The following is a 24,421-nucleotide window of genomic DNA, read 5'->3' as shown; positions in this document are numbered from 1 at the left end:
AATGCCACACAGCTGATAATAAAGGAGATTGGATTAGTACTCCCCAACTTCAAAGGCCCTGCCCTAGATCACCTCCCAGCTAGCAACCTTCGACTCTCAAGGCTGGGGCACTGGGTGAATAGGGCAGGAGATATCTGCCTTGGGACAATGCTTCTCAAACTACCTGCGATGGGGGCCAGTTCATTTCCAATCTTGTTTCCGATCAATAAGTGTGTTTGCTACACAGGACCCGTTCGTATCTCTTGCCACAAGTGACTCGCCAGCACATTTGTAACATCCCGACTGGTCTGAATCCGTGCAACTGATCCCAGCCTGGGATGTCACGGCAAGGTCGAAATTGCCTTACCAGTTTCTAATGCTCCCTGTCACCTTCTGTTCTTATCTCCTTGTGGCCTGGTAGCAAGCTATTCACAGATAGGAAGCACTTTGTGAACCACACCCAGTAACAGTGGTGGAAGACATGGCTCGTGCACGAAAGCCAGGCCTCCAGCGGGGCCCTGAGATCAGGGATGCGGTGCTGCCCGATGAGCTATCATTCTCCCTACTAACCACATAGCAATCTCTAGGCAATTTACAACTCAGAGGATGTGCAGCTGGCTCTAGATAAATAATTTGACAATGTCCTCATTCGTGGGGAAGAATATCTGTGACTCCTCTGAGATGCTAAATGAAATATTTTCCAAGTTTCCTTTGCTCTGCATGTGATGTTAATTACAGTGTATTTATGGGTGTTGCTCTGCATTTTTGGCTAACAGGCAGTTGACTCATTTAACAGCTGCTGTTTCAACAAGGACGTGTTAAGGTGTTTGGACATCCTCACTGTTGGTGATCGTGCCTATAATTTTCCTTTTCTTGGAGCACCCACGGGAATTTCTGTGTGTTCCTGGTAAACACGTGTATTTAAATAGTCTGCTTTTCTTAGGATTATGATTTTTCACTGAAATACAAACGTGAGGATTTGCTGCTACCTTTTCCCATCAGCTTTTGACACCTGATGAAACGTGTTTTCCAATCTGTTGCTTTGGCTCTTGGCTTATTTCCTTCTGGGAAGGAAGTTTTGCTTCCCTGTTTGCGCACAGCTCACCTCCAGAAACACCTCAGAGCAGGAAACAGCCCTTGCTTGCTGACTTTTGTGTCTCAGACATACTTGTTTCGTGCCACCTAGTGGCCAATTAGGTTGACTTCAGGCCCTGGAATTGTGACTGGTAAACGTGGACTCACATTGTTTCAGCAACAGGCCAAATGTTTGAGAAACTGAGGCACCTTAAGACAGTGGCAAAGGAAGTGGCCGTCTAGAATAGTTTGGATTTTTTTCCCCAAAAGACCCTACTGAAAGCATAGTTTCAAGGGTCTGTCGGGTTCGGGCTGGAACTCTAGCTCTGAGGCTTGCTAGCTGGGTGACATTAAGCAAATTATTTAACCTCTCTTGGCCTCGCTTACTCATGGGTAAAAAGGGGATAATAATAGTATGGTGGTAAGGATTAAATAAATAATATACTTCCAGTGCATATCACAGTAACTGGCACATAATAACAGCTCCCTTATTATAATGGCCATCATTCCTATTATTCAGCACCTAGAACATAATAGGCACTACATAAACGGTTGCTACAGTAATAATAACCAAGTCCAAATTATCAGTCAATTAGCAAATATTTATCAAGGACCTTTTATGCATTCAAATCCGTGTGTTGAGCCTGGCACTAAATGAAATGCTTGGAGGTGGCTATAGGTTCTTTGCCTCTTAAGAGCTGAGAACCATATAAGTGAGTGGAGAAACACAGCCGGCGACATAGTAGTTCTACACGAATAACAAATGTTGGCAAGGATGTGGAGGAAAGGGAATCTTTGTTCACTGTTGGTCAGAAGGTAAATTGGTGCAGCTGCTGTGGAAAACAGCATGGAGGTTTCTCAGAAAACGAAAAATAGAACTACCATACGACCCAGCAATCCCACTCCTGGATACATCTCCAAAAAAATCAAAAACACTAGTTTGAAAAGATGCATGCACCCCAATGTTCACTGCAGCGCTACTGACCATAGCCAAGACATGGAAACAACCTAAATGTCCATCGACAGATGAATGGATAAAGAAGGTGTAGTATATATACATATCCAACACATACAATGGAATACTACTCAGCCATAAAAAAGAATGAAATCTTGCCATTTTCAGCAACATGGATGGACTTGGAGGGCATTATGCTAAGTGAAACAAGTCAGGGAAAGAGGAATATTATATGATATTGCTTATATGTGGAATCTAAAAAACACAACAAACTAGTGAATATAACATAAAAGAAGCAGACTCACAGATACAGAGAATAAACTAGTGGTTACCAGTGGGAGGCAATCAATACAGAGGTGGGAGAGTCAGAGTTACAAATGACTGTGAATAAGGTAGGCTCAAGGATGTACTGTGCAATACGGGGAATATAGCCAATATTTTGTAATAACTGTAAATAGAAAGTAACATTTAAAATTGTATACAAATAAAAAAATGGTAGTTCTATCTGGCACAGAGGCTGAAGGAGGAGGGGGGAAGGGGGAAAGGGGGAAGGGAAAGTGAGCACTGAGGTGAAGCCCGACTGGATGGAAGGAAGGGAGAAGAGTGGGAGATGTTAGTGAATCCCTGAGACAGGAAAGTACAGGCATGCTTATGGCTGTGCCGGAGGCTGTGGCAGCTGTTTACTTAAGATGAGTAGGGGAGGACCTGCCAAACAGAATGAGGAGACGTCCTCTTCATCATGTACACTAGTTTCCTGTGGCTGCGAGGACCAATTGCCACAAGCTGGGTGGCTTAGAGCAACAGAAATGGCTTCCTTTGCTGATCTAGGGGCTAGAAGTCCAAAATCAAGGAGTCCGCAGGGCTGTGTCCTCCAGAGTCTCTAGGGGAGAAGCTGTTCCTTGCCTCTTCCAGTTTCTGGAGGTACCAGGTGTTCCCTGGCTGGTGGCCGCGTCCCTCCAGTCTCCACCTCTGTGATCATACGTCTTTCTCTTCTGAGGTCTTCTTCTTGCCTCTCTCTTACAAGGACACGTTTGACGGTGTTTAAGGCCCGTCAGATAATCCAGGGCCATCTCCTTATCTCAAAATCAGTAGCTGAAGCACATCTGCAAAGACCCTTTCCCCCAATAGTGTCACATTTACAAGTTCAGGGTTGAGAACTTGACATCTTTGGGGCCATTTATCCCACTCACTGCATCTTGTTTCTTATTTTCTCCTCTAGTCTGAACTTCCTGGCTTCCTGTTCTTTTCCTAGTCCTCTTTTCCTTAAATCTGCTTTTCTGTTTGTCTCATTCTCCTCTGTTATATTGCATCGGCCAGAAAGTTCGTTCAGTTCTAAGTAAAAACAAAAGACGCATTCTTCATTTTCCCCAAGAACTTTATTGAACAACGTATTCATTAACCGAACGAACTTTTTGGCCAGCCCAGCACTTTCCTCCCCTCTCTCTCTGTTTTCCTTTTCTCTGGTTAGAGTTAGGCTGGTACCAAAGTCTACCAGGAGAGAAGGAGCTCTTAGGTAAGCCAGGCCTTTGCTGATGACTCCTTCCCCTCTCTCTCCTTCCCTCCTTCCTTCCTCACTCCTCTGGCTGTTGATCTGGGTCTCACACATGCTGTTTCCTGTTCCTGCAACGCCACGTTTCCCCTCCACACCACCAGCCCCTTTGCCCTGTTACCACCTGCTTATTCTCCGCTCTTACCCAGTATCAACATAACCTCGTCTAGGAAGGCTTCCCCAGCCAGCCGCCCATTCCTTGAGATGTTTTCCCAAGGACTCCCACGGCATCCTGGGCTTCATTTGCTTCACGTCCACTGGCGTTTGGCCAGTGGCTCTGTTCAATACCATCTCTTAGGGACCCAGGCCGACAGCAGGTTTCTCTCAATGCTTGTTTCCACCATCACGCTGGCCCCTAAAGCTTCCACCTAGAGACGACCCACGTCCCTTCTGCTCACATTTTATTGACCAAAGCAAGTCACATGGCCATGCCTAACTCTAAGTGCTGGGAAGGGCAATCATAACGGGACCCCGGAGAAGCCTGGAAACATTTGCTGGATGACACAGATGACCAGCACAGAAGATGAGCCTGCTGTCAGAGCTTCAGTCCAAGCTAAGAGCACAGCATCTCTGCCCAGGTAACCTCAGGCTCAGCGCATTCAGGTATAAAGGGATTTGTACGCACTTCTTCATGAATTCAGGACAGATACAGAAAGAGGGAGGGCCTGGAAGCAACTGTCCACACATACCCCAAAATTCACCTATTCAATTACTGGGCAGTGGGGTGGGGAAAGGGAAGGAGGAATTGGCCTACAGACTTAAGAAGCTAAGAATGGGCTGAGGAGTTGTAGTTTGACTGAAGTGTCAAGAGATGCATCTCAGTCCCCCCGCAGCCTCTCTCTGCTTGAGAGGTTCACGTGACAGGAAGGAGGGGGCAACTCTGCCCTAATGCAGTCTCTGTGTGCGTCCTCCAAAGATTCCAAGAATGTGTAGGAACAAAAGTCTGTTACACCTGACACCGTAGGCTCAGAAGGAGGGACTGGGGTCTCCCTGGCACCTCTATAAGGAGAAGGGTGTTTGCCGGCACCAGAGGGGAACACTCGGGTCTCAGTCCAGGAGCTGCCCTGACAATTCCCCAGCACTGCCTCTTTGCTCTCACTGAAAACAAGGTGTGACTTCGGACGTGATGCTTTTCTGGGGTGCACGGTTTCTTGAGCGGCAGCGGGAAGCTGCAGTTGAAGGAAATTCGACACACGAAAGTGGAGATAAATTAGGGACTGACTCTTTGCTCTGTGAAGGGGTTCTTTGACGTAGAAAGAGGATTTGTCATGAAATTTAAGATACTGGAAATATGATCTGAGCTACAAAATCTCAGTTTGTGTACAACGTTACAGGAACACATGTCTTTCTCATCTAAAGCTCATCTGCATATTGGAACCTGAAGAATAAGGAGCCATTAAAAAAAAGAAACAAAGAAAAGAATAGAAACTGACTCTTCAGATAGGGAAAAACCATGGACTTTGGGTCACGCAGACATGGTACCGAACCCTGTCTCTGCCCTTTACTAAGGGTTAAGTGGTCTTAGGGAGGATGCACATCTGAGTTTCTTCAATGGGCAGGAAAGCACACACCTCAGGGGCCACACAAGGAGCTCACAGGCACGCAGCTTTAACCTGGCACTGAGGTGGCCCTTCGTAGAAGTCTGTTTTTCTTCCTGTTCCCCAAGGAGTTGATCGAGATGGTACCCTCACTGTGTTTACAGGCTGTGTACGTGTGTGTGTGTCTCACAACAGACTTGTCCACTTCACGCTACAGAGGAAGCGGGGTAAGAGGCTGGGCTTTGGGCTACAGGAATCTTCCATCTATAGTTCACAGCCCACATCTGGGTGAAATCAATATGAAGGCAATGGCTGGGACTTCCCGGGTGGTCCAGTGGTTAGGGCTTCATGCTTCCACTGCAGGGGGCACAGGTTCTATCCCTGGTGGGGGAACTAAGATCCCCCATGCCACAGGGCAAAAAAGAAAAAAAAAGTGAAGGCAATGACTTGGGCTTCTCTTCAGTTGCCTCCGTGATAGCCCCAGGTTTCTCCCTCTCATGATGTCAGATGGAGGGAAAGGGCTATACATGAGGCAGAAACATTAGTAGGTTGACAAGTCCCTAATATTTAGTTGCAGAAATCTCCATATGGGATTGTACTTCCTCCACAAAGCTGACCAGGAAGGCTCCCCTGTTCTAGCCAGGTGGCTGGGGTGGAAGGGTCCCTAGAAGTAGCACAGCCTTCTGCTGCTCCCTCATCCAGGACCCTGGAGACCTGGACCTCATCTGACCACCTCCATGCTTCCCTGGAGAAAAGAGAAACCAGTGGCAGAGTTCTGAACTTCATTCTCTGCCAACGATGCGTGAACGTGTTTCCTCCTCCTTCTATTCTTCTTCCTCTTTATTTTATTTTATTTTTTTTACAGAGATCATTATTCCCTTCAAATAATTTTTTCAACCTTTAGATTTGGATGCACTGATTTTTCTTGTCTCCCCTCCTACCTCTCCGATTGTTCCTATTCAGTCTCTTTTGGGGACCGACTCACTCCTTTCTGAATTGTGGAGGCCCCTCTATTTTCCCTTCACACTTTCTCTTCTCTCCCCAGGCAACATGACCTTCCCCTGTATTTTTAGGAGATGCTACCCCAAGTCTCCTAAATTCAAATTTGGGGATGAGACCTATGTCCAGCTGCCCGATGTGCATCGTCACTGGGCTGTCCCACTGACATCTTGAGGTCAACGTGCCTTGGGCTGAACTTCCTTCCTTCATGGACCTATCTAGTTGCTCAAGCCAGAGACCTGCATGTCCTGTTTTACTGTTTTCTCTCCATCAACCCTCATAGACAGTCAATGACTGTTCCCTTGCTTCCGTCTCTTCTTATTGTCACTTCCCTAGTTCAGGCTCCAAGACCTATTACCTGCCTCATCCTCCTAATGGAGCTTTGGCCTCCCATCTTGACCTGCTCCAATGTGTTCTCCAGAGAACCACCAAGGGTCTCTTTTCTAAGAATGCATCTGCATTTCTTTACTTAAAAAGTTGAAGTGGCTCCCATGCTCCATAGGATAAGCCTCACTCTTCCTAGTAAGGCAAGGAAAGCACTGCAATGTCTAGTCCATCTCCCCGCTCTGCCTTTATCTCCCTCCACCACCACGATGCATCAACATCACGTGTCTTGCAGCTCCCCAAGCATGCCATGCTGCTTCCAAGCTCTGTTCTCGGTTTCTGGAAAGCCTTTTCTTCTGCCATACACTTGGTGAACTCAAATGCATTCTTTGATTTTAATTTTTCTCTACAGAGTTGTCTCTGCCTTTCAAAACTGAATTAATCATTGCCCCCTCTGGGCAACTGCTGTAACTCATACAATTGTACCTCTGCTGTTGCACTCGAGATTGCTTTTGATGAGTTCATTTTTCCCATTAGACGGTGAGTGCTTGAGGGCAGGAACTGAGTCATATTCATCTTTGTATCATCAACTTCTGGCCCGAGGCCATACTGTCCATATTAAACAGATATTGTGGTTGAGACCTCAAGTGTTTCATAGGAGACTTTCTGTGCATTTAGAAGGAAGAGGCACAGGAAAATCATCTGTCCGGCCCTTGCGGGCCCTTCCCGCACAGCTCCGAGAATTGCCCTGATGTCTGAGAGCTGCTCTCTCACCTCCCCATAAACACAACATCTTTTTCTGGTCTATAAACTTTCTGAACTAATGTTTTCTTCTCAAACTGTGCTCCATTTTGCTTTCCAATATGACAGATAAGCTAATCTGGTCTAATTTTGACAAAGGTATTGATGGTTGCTAACAACATGAATACTAACTATAGACAGTATACATTTACATAATATAACTGTTCCTTGGATTATGTATGTTTCAGTAAAGAGGGCTACCTTTGTTGTTGTTTTTTTAGAAACTTGGTTCAGTATGCATCTTATGGTATGCGTATTAGTAAAATATAAAGTATGGTTATCAATATGAATATAGAAAAAGAATCTCAAATAACTGCTGAACTTTAAGCTAAAAGTTTCTTCCAGAAGAAGAGAGATCAGTTTCTCAAAAAATTTAAACATTAAATATTCATAAAGAAATTTATAAAAAAAACTGTTAGGAATTAGAGTCAGTACATTTGTTTAACTACCTGTTTCAAATTCAGGCAGTATCTACTGAGTCCCTTCTTTCCTGCTATAATTTTGTTCAGGTCTCACCCTCTTCTTTGTGTTCTAATTAACCTGCGCCCATCATGATAGTCCCATTCAACTTGTTAGAGACTGGATTCAGACTCAGTTCTGGCAATGAAAGGTGGAAGAGGGTCTGCAGGAGAGTCTTGAAAAATATTTTGTTTTTTTACTCTTCTATTGGACATGATCACATCTACATGAATGACTGTAGATGTGGCAGCCATAGGGAGCAGGCAAGCAAGGGCCAGCCCAACATGTGAATCACGTGGAAGTGACCTGTATCCTCCGTGACATCACAGCTGCTGAATTAACCTACTTGGAGCCTCTTTACATGGGAAGTTTTGCAACGTGGGTAAATAAATATTCCTTTTTGCTTACTCCAGTGGTTCTTTGAAAGGATCAACAAAATTGACAAGCTTTTAGCTTGACAGATGAAGAAAGAGAGAGAAGACTCAATACAATCAGGATTGAAAGAGGAGACTTCATTACTACTCTTATAGAAAGAAAAAGGATTATAAGGCCATCAACAATTTCATGCCAACAAATTAGAAAACTATGATGAAATGACAAATTCCTAGAAAGAAGAAAACTATCAAAAATGACTCAAGAAGAAATAGAACAGCTTAGTAGACCTATAACAAATAACAAGGTTAAATTTGGAGTCAAAAAATTACCCAAAGAAAAATCCCAGGACCAGGCTTCACTGGTGAATTCTACCAAACACCTAAAAGACAATTAATGCCAATTTTTCACAAAGTCTTCCGAAAAATATAAGAGGAAGAAATACTTCTCAACTCATTCTAAAACAAGTCAAAGACAGCATAAGAAAACTATAGCTTAATATCCCTTATGATAATAGATTAAAAATCCTCTACAAAATACTACCAAACTGATCCAGCAATATAAAAAAGATAATACACCATGACCAAATGGTATGTTTCCCAGAAATGTAAGGTTTGTTTAAAATACAAAAACTAATCAATATAATACAACATTAATAGAATAAAGGATAAAACTACATGATCCTCTCAATAGATGCAGAAAAAGCATCTGACAAAATCAATACTCCTTTATGTTAAAAACACTCAATAAACTAGGGATACAAGGGAAATTTTCAACCTGAAAAAGGGCATCTATGAAAACCCTACAGCCAGTAGCATACCTAGTGCTTAAAAACTGAAATCATTCCCCCTGAGATAAAGAACAAGACAAGGAAGTCTATGCTCATCACTTCTATTCAACATTGCACTGAAGGTTCTAATCAGGCCAATTAGACAAGAAAAATAAATATAAGACATGCAAATTAGAAAGGGAACAAAACCTCTCTTTCTTTCAGATGATATGATTCATATATATACATATATGAAATCTCAAGAAGTCCACACCAAAAAATTATTAGAGCTGATTTCTGCAGCAAAGTTGCAGGATATATGATCCTTATTCAATTGTAATTCTATATACTGGTGACAAACAATCCTAAAATGAAATTAAGAAAACAATTCTACTTACTACAGCATCAAAAACAGTAAAGTACTTAGGAATAAATTTAACAAAAGAAATGTAAACATTGTACACTGAAAACTATAAAACTTCAGTGAAATAAATTTAAAGACATAAGTAAATGGGAAGACATCTTGTGCTCATAAATTGGAAAACTTAGTATTGTTAAGTTTAAATCTCCCCAAACTGATCTACAGATTCAGTGCAATCCCCATCAAGATCCCAACCAACTTTGTCTTCAGAAACTGACAAAAGAATCATGAAATTCCTATGGAAAGGCAAGGGACTCGAAATAGACAAAACAATTTAGGAAAAAAAGTTGGCGGACTCACATCTTGCAATTTCAAAACTTAGGACAAGACAACAGTAATCCAGACGATGTGGTACAGATGTAAGGTAGACATGTAGATCAATGTAAAATAACTGAGAGACTCCAGAAATAAAGACTTACGTTTACAGTAAGTTGATTTTTGACGAGGGTGCCTAGACAGTTTAATGAGGAAAGAATAGTCTTTTTAACAAATGGTGCTGGGACAACTGGATAGCCTCATACAAAAGAATGAATTTGGACCCCTGTGTCATACTAGATACAAAGATTAACTCAAAATAGATCATAGAGCTAAATGTAGGAGCTAAAACTATAAAACTCTTAGAGGAAAACACAGGAATAAATCTTTGTGAGCTTGAATCAAGTAATGGTTTCTTAGATATGACACAAAGCACAAGCAAGAAAATAAAAAATAGATGAATGAAAGTTCATCAAAATTAAAAGCTTTTGTGTTTCAAAGGATTCCATTAAGAAAGTGAAAATATCCCACAGAACGGGAGAACGTATTTGCCAATCATACATCTGATAATGGACTTAGGTACAGAATATATAAAGATATTTTATAGCTCAAAAATAAAGAGACAAATAATCTAATTAGTGTAAAAATGAGCAAAGGATTTGAATAGACATTTCTCTAAAGAAGATATTCAAACAATCAATAAACACATGAAAAGATGTTGAACATCATCAGTCATTAGGGAAATGCCAATAAAACCAAAATGAGACACCATTTCACACAAACTGGGATGGCTAGAATAAAAAAGACAGAAAATAACACGTTAGCTAGGAAGTGGAGAAACTGGAACCCTCATACATTTCTGCTGGGAACGTAAAACGGTGCAGATTTTTGGAAAGCAGTTGGGCAGCTCTTCAAAATGCTAAATGTAGGATTGTCATATGATCTAGCAGTTCAACTCCTAAGTGGAAACCCAAGAGAATTCAGAACATGTATCCACATAGAAACTGTTCAAAGCCGCATTATACGTAATAGGCAAAAAGTGGAAGCAAATCAGATGTCTATCAACTAGTGAACAGATTAAAAAATGTGGTACAGCCATACAATGGAGTGTTTTTCAGCCATAAGAAGGATCAAGTACCGACTGATCCTATAACATTAATGAACCTTGAAAACAGTATACTAAGCGAAAGAAGCCAGACACAAAACGTCACATGATATATAAATACATTTATATGAAATGTCCAGACTAGGCCGATCTAAAGAGACAGAGAACAGATTAGTTTAGTGGTTGTCAAGGGCTGGGGGTAGGGTGTGACCCATAATGGGCATGGGCTTTCTTTTTGGGGTGAAGAAAATGTTCTGGAATTAGATAGCGTGATAGTCACACAATTTTATGAACATACAAAAACTCACTGAATTGCATACTTTAAAAGGGTGAATTTTAAGGGTATGTCAATTATATCTTAAGAATTTATATTAAATATAGAAAGAATAGGAGTGGTTGATTGGCAGGGTTTCTCTTTCAGATTCCTCTCTCCTAGCCCTTCTAAAGAATGACCTTTTCTATGACTGTCTCTGACTCTGGATCTCTAATTGAAGGATTAATGACTTTAATGTCATGGACATTGGCTATGACTTTTACGGTAGTGACCTGTATTTTTTAAATTGAAGTATAACACACTCAGAAAACTTCACCAACCCTAAATCTACAAAATGAACACACCTGTTTAACTGTGAACCAGGTCAAGAGAGGGAGTGTTTCCAGGATCCTAAAGGTACAATCTGTATATCAGCCCATTCCATAACCTTTCTACCTTCCCTAAATGTAACTATCTGACTTCTAACACCATAGATTAGTTTCACCCATTTTTAAAATCTTATAAATGGAATTATACATCATATATTCTTTCCTTTCTGACCTCTTTCGCACAATACCATGTATGGGAGATTCATCCTTGTTGGTACATGCAGCTATAGTTAAGCATTTTTTGCTGTATTGAATTCATTGTATACACACACCATAAAAGAATTTTTAAAATTTTTCTGCTGTGATGAACATTTGGCTTGCTACCTGTTCAGGGGCTGCTATGAATAAGGATGCTGTGACCTTTGCTGCACATAACTTTTGGTGTACGTGGGCATGAATTTCTCTATTTTTAAATTTATTTTAACTTTAAAAGATTTTTTTAAATTAAATCCTTTTTTGGACATGTATATAGGAATTGCTGGGTCACTGACTATGCATATGCTTAAATTTAGTGGGTACTGCCATACAATTTCCTAAAGTGCTTGTACAAATTTATGCTCCTATTAGCAGCATGTGAGAGTTTCAGTTGCTTTACATTCTTGTTAAACTTGGTTTTGTCAGGCTTTTAAATTCAAATTCAGGCATGTTAAAAGTTCTACAGTGGTATCTTACTGTAGCTTTAATATGCATTTCTCTTAATGAGTTTGGTCATATTTTCCTTTCTTTTCCTTTTTTAAAAAAATTGTGGTAAGCGACTTCCCTGGTGGCGCAGTGGTTAAGAATCCGCCTGCCCATGCAGGGGACACGGGTTCGAGCCCTGGTCCGGGAAGATCCCACATGCCTCGGAGCAACTAAGCCCGTGCGCCACAACTGCTGAGCCTGTGCTCTAGAGCCCGTGGGCCACAACTACTGAGCCTTTGTGCCACAACTACTGAAGCTGCGCGCCTAGAGCCCACGCTCCGCAACAAAGAGAAACCACCGCAATGAGAAACCCCTGCACCGCAACGAAGAGTAGCCCCCGCTCGCCGCAACTAGAGAAAGCCCGCACACAGTAACGAAGACCCAATGCAGCCAAAAATAGATAAATAAAAAGTTAATTAATTAAAAAAAGAACAGACACAGGGTTCTAGAAAAAAATTATGGTAAGAACACTTAATTTGAGATCTACCCTCAACTTTTTAAATGTACAGTGCTGTGTTGTTAACTACAGGCACAACGTTGTATAGAAGAGCCCTAGAACTTCTTTATCTCGCGTAACTGAAACTTGATGCTTATTGAACAGCAACTTCCCATCTCCCTACACCCGCCCCCCCACCAGACACTGGCAATCACCATCGTACTCTCTGCTTCTAAGAGTCAGACTATTTTAAATATAAAAGTGGAATCATGCAACATCGGGTCTTCTGTGACTGGCTTATTTCACTTAGCATAATGTCCTGAATGTTTAATTCAGGTTGCTACCTATGGCAGGATTTCCTTCTTTTTAAAGACCGAATCATACTCTATTGTATGTATATGCTACATTTTCTTTATCTACTCATCGCTCAATGGACATTTATATTGTTTCTACATCTTGGCTATTATGAATAATGCTGCAGTGAACATGGGAGTGCACATATCTCTTTGAGATACCGATTTTAATTTTGGGGGGTAAATATACAGAAGTGGAATTGCTGCATCATATGGTAAGTCTATTTTTAATTTTTTGAGGAACTTCCATATTATTTCTGTAGTGGTCACACCACTGTATGTACATTCCCACCAGAAGCATACAGGAGTAGCAATTTCTCTATATCCTCACCAAAACTTATTTTATATATAAACGAATATATATATATATAGTATGTATACATGCAAATATATATATATACATCTATATACACAAAAATCCACTTTAATATATAAATATATAAAATAAATTTTACATATATAAAAAGTATATATATATAATAGCCATCCTAACAGGTGTGAAGTGATAGCTCATTGTGGTTTTGATTTGCATTTCCCTGATGATTAGTGATTTTGAGCAACTTTTCATATACCCAAGAGGGTATGCAAATGGGAACATTTTCATATGTTTATTGACCATTTAAATATTCTTTTTGTGAAGTGCCCATTCAAGTATCTTGGCAGTTTCTATATTGAGTTGATATTTTTTCTTATTTAGTAGCAGGATTTCTTTATATAGTCTGGATATGTGTCTCTTTTAGTTACATGTAGTATAAGATCTCCCATTTTGTGGCTTGTCTTTTTGCACTCATAATGAAGTCTTTTCGTGAGCAGCTGTTTTTAATTTAGTCTAATTTATTATCTTTTCCTTTATGGTTAGTACATTTTGTGTTTTCAGAAATCTTTGCCTGCTCCAAGGTCATAAAGATATTCTACTATTTTTATCTTGTAGAAGATTGTTTTATATTTCACATTTAGATAAACAACTCATCTGAAATTGATTGTTTTGCATGGTACTAGGTAGGAATTGGGTTTTGTTTCTTTATATATGGACATCTAACTGATCAGCAATACTTAATGAGAAGACTGTCTTTTCCCCGCTGCTTTCCATACCACACTTGCCATAAATCAAGTTTTCATACTGCATGGGTCTATTTCTGGGCTTTCTATCCAGTTCCATTTTCCAATTTCTATCCAGTTTTCTTGCATCAATACCATACTGACTTAATTACTACAGCTTTATTATGAGTCCTGACATCTTTTAGAAATCTTTGAATTTGTCTTGAATATTCTTGGTACTCTACACTGCCACATCGATTTGTATTTTGTCAAATTACACGCACCCACATCCACACACATCCTGCTGAGATGTTGTTTGGAACTGTGTTGAATTTATAGATCAATTTGGGGAGAATTCAAACAATTACAATACTGAAACTTCCAATTCAGGAACATGGTATATATTGTCTTATTTAATTTCTCTCAATAATGATTTAGAGTTTTCTGTGTAGATAGCTTGCATATCCTCTGTCAGATTTATTTCCTAGGCTTTTGATTTTTTAATATTATTAGAAATAGTATAAACTTTTTTATTTTCTAATTCTTTTTTCCTAGTATGTAGAAATACAATTTTTTGTGTGTATTTACCTTTTATCCCGCATAATTGCTAAGCCCACTTCTTAATCTAAAAATTTGTCTATAGTTTGTGTTTCTGTGCACACAATTACCTCTTATGCAAATTATGGCAGTTTTCCCTACTTTTAATCTTTTTCCCCCTTACCTTATTAGACTGGATAGGACCTCCAGTACAATGTTGAATAGAAATTAATAAGTTCCATTATTGTTTCATTCTCAATTTAGAGAGAAGGTATCCACTATTTCACTATTAAGCATGAAATGTGCTCTTAGATTATTGTAGACCTCATTTATCAGATTAGGAAGTTCACTTCTATTCTTAGTGTTCTAAGATTTTATTATAAATAAGTATTAAATTTCATCAATCTTTCTTCTACACCTATTGAATAAAATCATGTAATTTTTCTTCTTCTGTAAATGGAACAAATAACTTTGAGCTTCAAAACTCAAACCTCCCTTGCATTTCTGGAATTAACTCAACTTTTTCACAATGTATTATCTTTCTCTATATATTGCTGGATTCTTTTTGATAATATTTTGTTTAGTATCTTTAAATCCTGGTATTGTGTTTGGGATTCATGTGTATGAATCATGAATTCATGTTTGGTATGTAACTTTCCTTTCTTGTAATGTCCCTTATCAGGTTTTGGTACCAAAGTTATACTGGCATCAAAAAATGATTTAGGAAGCACTCCCCACTTAAAAAAATCTGTGGAAGGGTTTATGGATTATTGATGTTCTTTTTCTCTTAGTGACATTTGACTTTGGGAAAATCTGCATCTTCCATAGAGTCCGAGGTAGATGAGTTGACTCTCACCATATTCCCTCGACTAGACTCAGATCTTGCAGTGTTTGCTTTGTTTATGCTTTGGCCACACATTTGTTTCCTTACTTTATTTAAAATGGTGTTATTTCTCTACCTTTTGTTTCTGTTTTTAGTTTTACTCAATTCATAAGGAGAGAGTACAGGAAAAACACTTCTATTCTTCCACCTCTCAGTGAAAATTCTTCTCCTCTATTTTAATGCGGGAATCCTTGCTTTAAACCAAAGTAATGAATCTTTCTCGTTGGAAATTTCAGACACCTAAGATGGGAGGATGGAGGGACTGTTTTTGGAGAAGCATGGGTCTTAAGAAAGAGAGACACAATGGCATACTGGAAGACCACTGGACTGGGAGTTAGCAGGCTTGGGTATTTGACTATGTTTCCTCTCTTATTATCTGTGCGAGGCATTAAACTTCTTTGAGTTTTAGTTTCTTTTCATGTAAAACAAAGAGAATAACACCAGCCTTGCCAAGCTCATAAGATTAATGGGGAGATCAAATGGGGTAAACGATATTATCCTATTTGTAAAATGCTATAGAAATACAGTATATTATTTTCATGCCTTCACACTGAGTGCTCAGGAAAGCTGTCGGGGAACATGAAACAAAGGATGTCATAGCTCCTGTTGCCTTTTTATTCCATCTTAATGAATATCTCCCAGCTAATCTGCAGTCACAGTGAAGTCACATTAATATGGAACTTTTGTAATTCATAAACTGCGACAGCAGCCTGGAAAGGCTTTAATCAGTTGTCTTCACTCTTAATTATTTTAAAACCTCAATAATGGTAAAATGAGCTACCTGACAGTTTAATTAGTTTGCATTAAGCCCAAAGGTCCTGAATGAGTGGTGAGTTTATGAACACAAAGCCTAAGGGTTCAGCAGGAGCACGTCAAGCCTGAATGGGTATCTGGTCTCTGGTTCCCTTCCGTTTCTCCCACGTCAAGCCCTGTGTGTATGTGTGTGTTGCATTCACACAATTTGTCTCTCTGTTTATTACATTAGAATTGTCCTTGAAGCCTCTGAAAATGAGATCACTTGCTGTCACTTGCTAGAGAAAAGCTTTGGAATTATCTGTGAATTGCAATTGCCTCTGCTCTTATTGCTCCAGTTTCTGTGGTTAATAGAGAGCTGGCTGCATGTCACTTTTATTTTTGTGGAGGAGAATTGGTGCTTTTTACTCCCTGCCCAGCATACTGGCTTGGTCATTAGCATATTACAATGCAAAAATCCCATTGGGTGATGGTGGCATTCCTGAATTGTACCAACCTGAGCCAGATGCTGCAGTGAGTTGGCCCTGCTCATTCTTAGCCTGGGAGGCTGTCTTCTCAGGCGTGGTCCTGGGCAGGATTTGTTACCCACATTACCATCTCTCTGAGTTTGGAGTTATAACCTATCCTATTGTGAAACTTTTATACCAAAATGGTCAGGAGGGCAAAAAGGAAAAAAAAAGGAAGGAGGTAAGTAGAGTCATTCATCTGGCTCATTTTTCTGGTCTTCTATTTTCTATCAAATGCAGCCACCAAGTGTACAATATTTTGCAATGGCAGCAGAAGCAAACTAGTTCAGGGGACAATAATATACTCCATATATCCCTAATTGTGACCATCTAATGATGGGCTGTGTGTGAAGCGTGTACAACAGAATCTGGTGTGTAGTAAAAAAGAATGGATATTTATTGAACATTTCCTATCTGAGTGCAAGTCATCTTGCTGAGACGGTTTCACCTTTGTGTGTGTTCAAGGGATCTAGGGTGGTGCTGTCCCATAGATCTTTCTGTATTGACAGGAATGTAATGCAGCGCTGTTCAATATGGTAGCCATGGGCCACATGTGGCTATTGAGTCCTTGAAGTGTGACTAGTGAGACTGAGAAATTTAAATTTTTATTGAATTTAAATGTAAATAGCCACAGGTGGCTAGTAGCTACTGTATGGGCAAGTACAGATCTAGACCCCACTAGAAGAGGCCCATTGAAACTTGAAATAGTTACACGTCAATCCCAAACTCCCAATCCATCCTTCCCTCCCACCTTCCCCTCCCCACCCCCCGGCAATCACAAGTTTGGGATTGACATGTACACACAGCTATGCTTAAAATAGATGACCAAGGGGCTTCCCTGGTGGTGCAGTGGTTGAGAGTCCGCCTGCCGATGCAGGGGACACGGGTTTGTGCCCCAGTCCGGGAAAATCCCACATGCTGCGGAGCGGCTGGGCCCGTGAGCCATGGCCGCTGAGCCTGTGCTCCGCAACGGGAGAGGCCACAACAGTGAGAGGCCCGCATACCACAAAAAAAAAATAGATGACCAAAAAGGACAACTGTAAAATAAATAAATAAAATAAAATAAAAATAAACTTGAAATAGTTAAAATATGATCTCATCCATCAGCACTGGGGAGCATGTTCCTTGCAGTCTCCTAGGCTAGTCTACAATGCCATCGATGTCACTGTCACTTAGAATTACACAATGTCAGATCTTGAGTGCCCAGCACATTAAATTAATTGAACTCTTCGCTATTTCCAACCAAACATGTTAAAATCCCCATTGCTGCACATTCTACTGGTAGAAGATAGTATCTAAAGAATGGCCTGAAAGACCCCTAAAAGGCTTTTATTTGGCTATTTGAGGGAATTTTCATCTCTGCTCAGGTTTGGATAAATCTCTACTGTGAAGAAGGAAAAGTTGAAAGTGGTAAGGAGTTTTCTGAACAGGACTGGAGGTACGAAAGTGAGGCAGAGGTGGTGAAACATGGCTTAGAGATGGGTGAGGATTCTGGATTCTCACTCTTTGCTTCTCACGGGAGGTCCTCATGGTGAGGGGCCTCTGCTTTAACCTTAGGGGAGAATTGTTACCCCACAGCTTCAACATATCCTGGTGTATCAGAAACACAAGCCCAGCTGGAAGAACTGATGGTTGGAGGAGGAGGTATTTATTATGCAAGTCAATATTTATTTGACTGGCTGCTGGGTATCAGGACTCTAGGTAAGGAATATAGTGAGCAAAAATGGATGCTGTTCAATGACATGATACTATACATAGAAAATCCTAAAGATGCTACCAGAAAACTACTAGAGCTCATCAATGAATTTGGTAAAGTTGCAGGATACAAAATTAATACACAGAAATCTGTTGCATTTCTATACACTAACAATGAAATATCAGAAAGGGAAATTAAGGAAACAATCCCATTTACCATCACATCCAAAAAAAGAGAAAATCATAGGAATAAATCTACCTAAGGAGGCAAAAGACCTGTACTCTGAAAACTATAAGATGGTGATGAAAGAAATTGAAGATGACAGAAACAGATGGAAAGATATACCATGCTTTTGGATTGGAAGAATCAACATTGTTAAAATGACTATACTACCCAAGGCAATCTACAGAGTCAGTGTAATTCCTACCAAAATACCAATGGCATTTTTCACAGAACTGGAAAAAATAATTTCAAAATTGGTATGGAAACAGAAAAGACCCCAAATAGCCAAAACAATCCTGAGAAAGAAGAATGGAGCTGGAGGAATCAAGCTCCCTGACTTCAAAGCTACAGTAATCAAAACAGTATGGCACTGGCACAAAAACAGAAATATAGATCAATGGAAGAGGATAGAAAGCCCAGAAATAAACCCACACACCTATGGTCAATTAATCTAAGACAAAGGAGGCAAGACTCTACAATGGAGAAAAGGCAGTCTATTTAATAAATGGTGTTGGGAAAACTGGACAGCTACATGTAAAAGAATGAAATTCTTTAACACCATACACAAAAATAAACTCAAAATGGATTAAATACCTAAATGTAAGACTGGATACTATAAAACTCTTATGGGAAAACATAGGCAGAACACTCTTTGTCATAAATTGCAGCAATATCTTTTTGGATTTGTCTCCTAGAGTAATGGAAATAAAAACAAAAATAAATAAATGGGACCTAATTAAACTCAAAATCTTCTGCATAGCAAAGGAAACTATAAACAAAATGAAAAGACAACCCATACAATGGGAAAAAATATTTGCAAAGAGTGCAACTGACAAGAGGTTAATCTCCAGAATTTACAAACAGCTCATGCAGCTCAATATCAAAAAAACGAACAGCCAAACCAAAAAATGAGAAGAAGACCTAAACAGACATTTCTCCAAAGAAGCCATACAGATGACCAAAAGGCACATGAAAAGATGTTCAACATCTCTAATTATTAGAGAAATGCAAATCAAAACTGCAGTGAGGTATCACTTCACACCAGTCAGAATGGCCATCATCAAAAATTCTACAAATAATAAATACTGAAGAGAGTGTGGAGAAAAAGGAATCGTCCTACACTGTTGGTGGGAATGTAAACTGGTACAGCCACTATGGAGAACAGTATGGAAGTTCCTTAAAAATCTAAAAATATAGCTACCATATGACCCAGCAATCCCACTCCTAGGCATATATCTGGAGAAAACCATAATTTGAAAGGATGCATGCACCACGATGTTCACTGCAGCACTATTTACAATAGCGAAGACATGGAAGCAACCTAAGTGTCCATCAACAGATGAATGGATAAAGAAGATGTGGCATGTATACACACCACACACACACACACATACACACACACACAATGGAATATTAGTCATAAAAAAGAGTGAAATAATGCCATTTGCAGCAATATGGATGGACTTAGAGATTATTATACAAAATGAAGTTTAAGTCAGAAAGAGAAAGACAAATATCATATGATATCGCTTATATGTGGAATCTAAAAGAAAAAAAAAGACACAAATGAACTTATTTCAAAAACAGAAAGAGACTCACAGACACAGAAAAGAAACTTATGGTTATCAAAGGGGAAAGGGGGAGGTGGGAGGGATAAATTAGGAGGCTAGGATTAACATATACACACTACTATGTATAAATAGATAACAAACAAAGACCTACTGTATAGCATAGGGAAGTATACTTAATATTATGTATTAACTTATAAGGGGAAAGAACCTGAAAAAGAATATATATAGAGAGAAATAGATACATAGATAGATAAAGATATAGATATACATATATATAAAACTGAATTGCTGTGCTGTACACCTGAAACTTACATGATATTGTAAATCAAGTATACTCCAATTTAAAATTTTTTAAAAAATAGATGCTGTTCTTGCCCTCATGGAATATGCAATCTAGTGGTACAAACAAGATTACATAATGACACAAATAGCTGTGGTGACAGGTAAAGAAATTTACTGAGAAAGGAATGTCTGGGCTGGTTCTACAGGATGGATCCTATGTCTCAGGAAGTGTCTCCTGGGACTGAAGATGAAAGAGCAGAAGATTAACCGTTCACTCAATACGTTAGTATTTGAGGCACTACATTAGCTACTAGTACAAGAGGCGAATGTGACTACGATGACTTCTTCCTCTGAAGACTAGGGGAAGACTAGGGATGGGGCAAACTGAAGGGAGTAAGTGTGTACAGAATAGATGGCAAGGCATATGCTAGAATGCAGTCAACATCAACTGGGGGGTCAAGAGATGGGGTTCAGAAGAGACAAAGATCTGTCCTATAGAAAGGTTGGGAAGACCTTGCCGAGAATGCGCCTTAGACTGGACTTTGGAAATAGGCAAGAGGTGGTGGAGCCACCTGCTTCAACTTGACCATGTGGGCTTTGGCAGTGAGCACCAAAGCTGACACCACTCTACTCAAAGGAGGACACCCTGCTCATGTAATATTCTCCCCTGTATACTCAATGTTGTATAGTCTCATGGTGATGGTAGGACGGCAGATGGGAGAAGGAAGCTCACCAAAGGCTGAAATGTAATGTTTCTCCAGCTAGGTAATAGAGCTTAGAACTAAGTTAATTTGGTTTAGAGAAAGAATGAAGTGATATTTGATGTACCTTAGGGTTCTGGAATAAAAATCATACTGTGGCCTTTGCGTTCTCTCTCCCTCTCCCAACATGGCGGCCTCAGCAAAAATGAAGAATAGGAAGGGGAAGACTATCTCCCTAACAGACCTCCTGGCTGAGGTTGGAGGGACTGCTGGAGGAAACACCTACGTCCCCAAACCAGTCAGCTGGGCTGATGAAACAGATGACCTAGAAGGAGATGTTTCAACCACTTGGCATAGTAATGATGATGATGTGCACGGGGCACCTCCAGTCGACCATTCCATCCTGCCCACTGCTCCACGGGCTGCTCGGGAACCCAATATCCACTGGAGCTGTCTTCCCAAATCGCCACCCTACACTGCTTTTCTAGGGAACCTGCCCTGTGATGTGATAGAAGACATCATCAAGGGATTCTTTAGAATTCCTTCAGAGGTTTAAATATGAGCGCGGTGCGTTTATAATGTGAACCCAGCAATCCTGAGAGGTTGAAAGGTTTTGGTAATGCTGAGTTTGAGGACCTGGATTCCTTGCTCAATGCCCCGAGCCTCAATGAAGAGTCTCTAGGTAACAGGAGAATTCGAGTGGACGTTGCTGATCAAGCACAGGATAAAGACAGGATGATCGTTCTTTTGGCAGAGATAGAAATCGGGATTCTGACAAAACAGATACAGACTGGGGGGCCCGTCCTGCTACAGACAGCTTTGATGACTACCCACCTAGAAGAGGTGATGATAGCTTTGGAGACAAGTATGGAGATCGTTATGATTCAGACCGATATCGTGATGGGTATCGGGACAGTTACCGTGATGGCCCACGCCGGGACATGGATCGATACGGGGGCCGAGATGGCTATGATGACCGAGGCAGCAGAGACCATGATAGAGGCCACTATTCCAGGATAGGCAGTGGCAGAAGAGCATTTGGTAGTGGGTACCGTAGGGATGACCACTACAGAGGAGGCAGGGACCCTATGAAGACAGATATGATGACAAGATGACCGGTCATGGAGCTCCAAAGATGATTACTCTCGGGGTGATTATAGGCGTGATGATAGAGGTCCCTCGCAAAGACCCAAACTGAACCTAAAGCCTCGGAGTACTCCTAAGGAAGATGATTCCTCTGCTAGCACCTCCCAGTCCAGTCAAGCAGCCTCTATCTTTGGAGGAGCAAAGCCTGTTGACACAGCTGCTAGAGAACGAGAAGTAGAAGAGCCGCTACAGAAGGAACAGGAGAAACTGCAGCGTCAGCTGGATGAGCCAAAACTAGAACGACAGCCTCGGGAGAGACACCCAAGCTGGCGAAGTGAAGAAACTCAGGAACGGGAATGGCCGAGGGCAGAAAATGAGTCATCACAGACTGGGACCTCAGCCACATCTGGAAGAAGTAAGTCAGACCAGGATGCATGAAGGAGAGAGAGTGAGAAGTCGCTAGAATATGAAACACCCAATAAAGAGGAAGACTGTCAGTCTCCAGCTTCTAAGCCTCCCAAACCTGAACAGCCTCGAAAGGTAATGCCAACCCCTCCACCAAAGGAGAATGCTTGTGTGAAACGAAGTTCTAAGCAAGCCTCCTGATCGATCTCAGAGCTCAGACACAGAGCAGCAGTCCCGTGGAGGGAGTGGTGGAGGGAAAGTAGCTTCAGCTCAACCACCTGAGGAAGGACCAGTAAGGAAAGCAGATGAAAATAAAGTAGATGGGGTGAGTGCCCCAAAAGGCCAAAGTGGAAATTCCAGCCGTGGTCCAGGAGATGGAGGGAACAAAGACCACTGGAAGGAGGCAGACAGGAAAGATGGCAAAAAGCATCAAGACTCCAGGTCTGCACCTGAGCCAAAGAAAGCTGAAGAAAATCCAGCCTCTAAATTCAGTTCTGCAAGCAAGTATGCTGCTCTTGGCATTGATGGTGAAGGTGGAAATGAGGGAGAAGATTATACCGAATAGACCTCTGCATTCTGTGCTTTCTCCTAGTCTCTCACCACCCTGGAACATTCGAGAGCAAATCAAATCTCTATCCAGACAAGACAAAATAAAACTCACCATCTCCTGGAAAAAAAAAAATCATACTGTGCATGATTCCTATCCTCAGGGAGCTTACTGTCAGGAGGATGGGTGGATAACAATGTGTTAATATTGTATTTGCCACACTGCAATTAGTGCCATAGATAAGGCCCCTTACAGGGCCTTCAGAAGAAGGAAAGACCACTTGGTAGAACCAAGAAAGGCTTAGAGTATGAAGTGATATTTGTAATAGCTCATTAAGTATAGAAGGGGTTTCATAGAGAGGAGGGAAGGGCACTCCAGGTAGGGAAAAGAGTTTGAACAAAGGCTTATGAAACATGTCCCTTGTTCTAGGGCTAGAGATGAATCTGGTACTTCTAGGGAAGATTGACAGAAAAACCTTGCCTTCTCCTGGCTCAGGGTCTGATCATTCCCTACAGGGACAAGTCCCCATTGAGAATCACTATATTTTCATTGTATTCCCCCAGATCAGGGATATTTTATTGAGATATACTTCATGTAGTTTATATTAAAAATTGACACAAGTATTTATTATTTGAAATACAGTGTAATATTGGACATGCTTTTTATAAAATACAAAGGACCTTTAAGGACCCTCCCTTTAGACTCTGACTCGCTGCCAATATTCCTCCTCATTTGAAAATCATCAGACTTTCCTCGCTTTAAGAAAGATGTATGGGGAGCTATGAGAGTTCGTATTGGGAAGTTTGGGTCAGACTTAGCAGTTAATACTGAGTGGACACAGAAGAAAGAGATAAGATCAGAGGACTCTGGTCAGGGTAGGATGGACTTAATCAAGGAAGACATCTTTGGAAGGGTACCATGAACCAGGCATTGATGAGCAGAAAGAAAAGAATGTGAAGGGATAGTAGGGTAAGGGGAATAAATGTCCACTTAGTTCTATGTTGCAGAATAAGCAGATAATGAATGAATAAATGAATGAATAAATGCAGGTGCTGTGAAATTATTCAAGTGAAAGATCCTATGGATAGAATGAGCCACCAAGAGACGGTTTCTCCAAAGATGAGTCGCAAAAAATTGGGACTCTGTAGGTGGACAGCAGATAAAGAAAAAAAGTTATTATTGCTACTGTCACATGAGAAGAAAAGGTGTCCTTGGGGCTAACTGAAATTGAGTGCCACCACCAGACTGCTTACCTGGAGTCAGCAGGAGCGGTTGTTTGCCTGAGGGGTACCCTGGCAATTTTATCTATTCTCAGTTAAAAATCAGAGAGCTCTTCCTTTCATGTGAAATAACCCCTGAAAATCTCCTGGGATTTCAGCAGATTAACTGTGAGCAAAATTCAGGCAGAAAATAGAGACGATGGGCAGGCTGTGGTATCAGCTGTAGAACCCAGGGTATGGAATTGGATTTAATTCAGCAGAA

At 40.7% G+C, this 24,421-nt stretch overlaps 1 pseudogene across 1 annotated transcript; it reads left to right on the top strand.

The window, feature by feature from the left end:
* Positions 1 to 21,088: 21,088 nt before the first annotated feature.
* On the top strand, positions 21,089 to 22,957 carry LOC307187558 (eukaryotic translation initiation factor 4B-like; annotated as a pseudogene). The gene has a single exon. The product of its transcript is annotated as a eukaryotic translation initiation factor 4B-like (transcript).
* The last annotated feature ends 1,464 nt before the right edge of the window (positions 22,958 to 24,421 follow it).

The sequence above is a fragment of the Stenella coeruleoalba genome, assembly GCF_951394435.1.
Source record: "Stenella coeruleoalba genome assembly, chromosome: 6".
Taxonomy (NCBI): Eukaryota; Metazoa; Chordata; class Mammalia; order Artiodactyla; family Delphinidae; genus Stenella; species Stenella coeruleoalba.
Note: the sequence above shows the minus strand (reverse complement) of the source record. Positions and strands in the feature narration are given on the sequence as shown.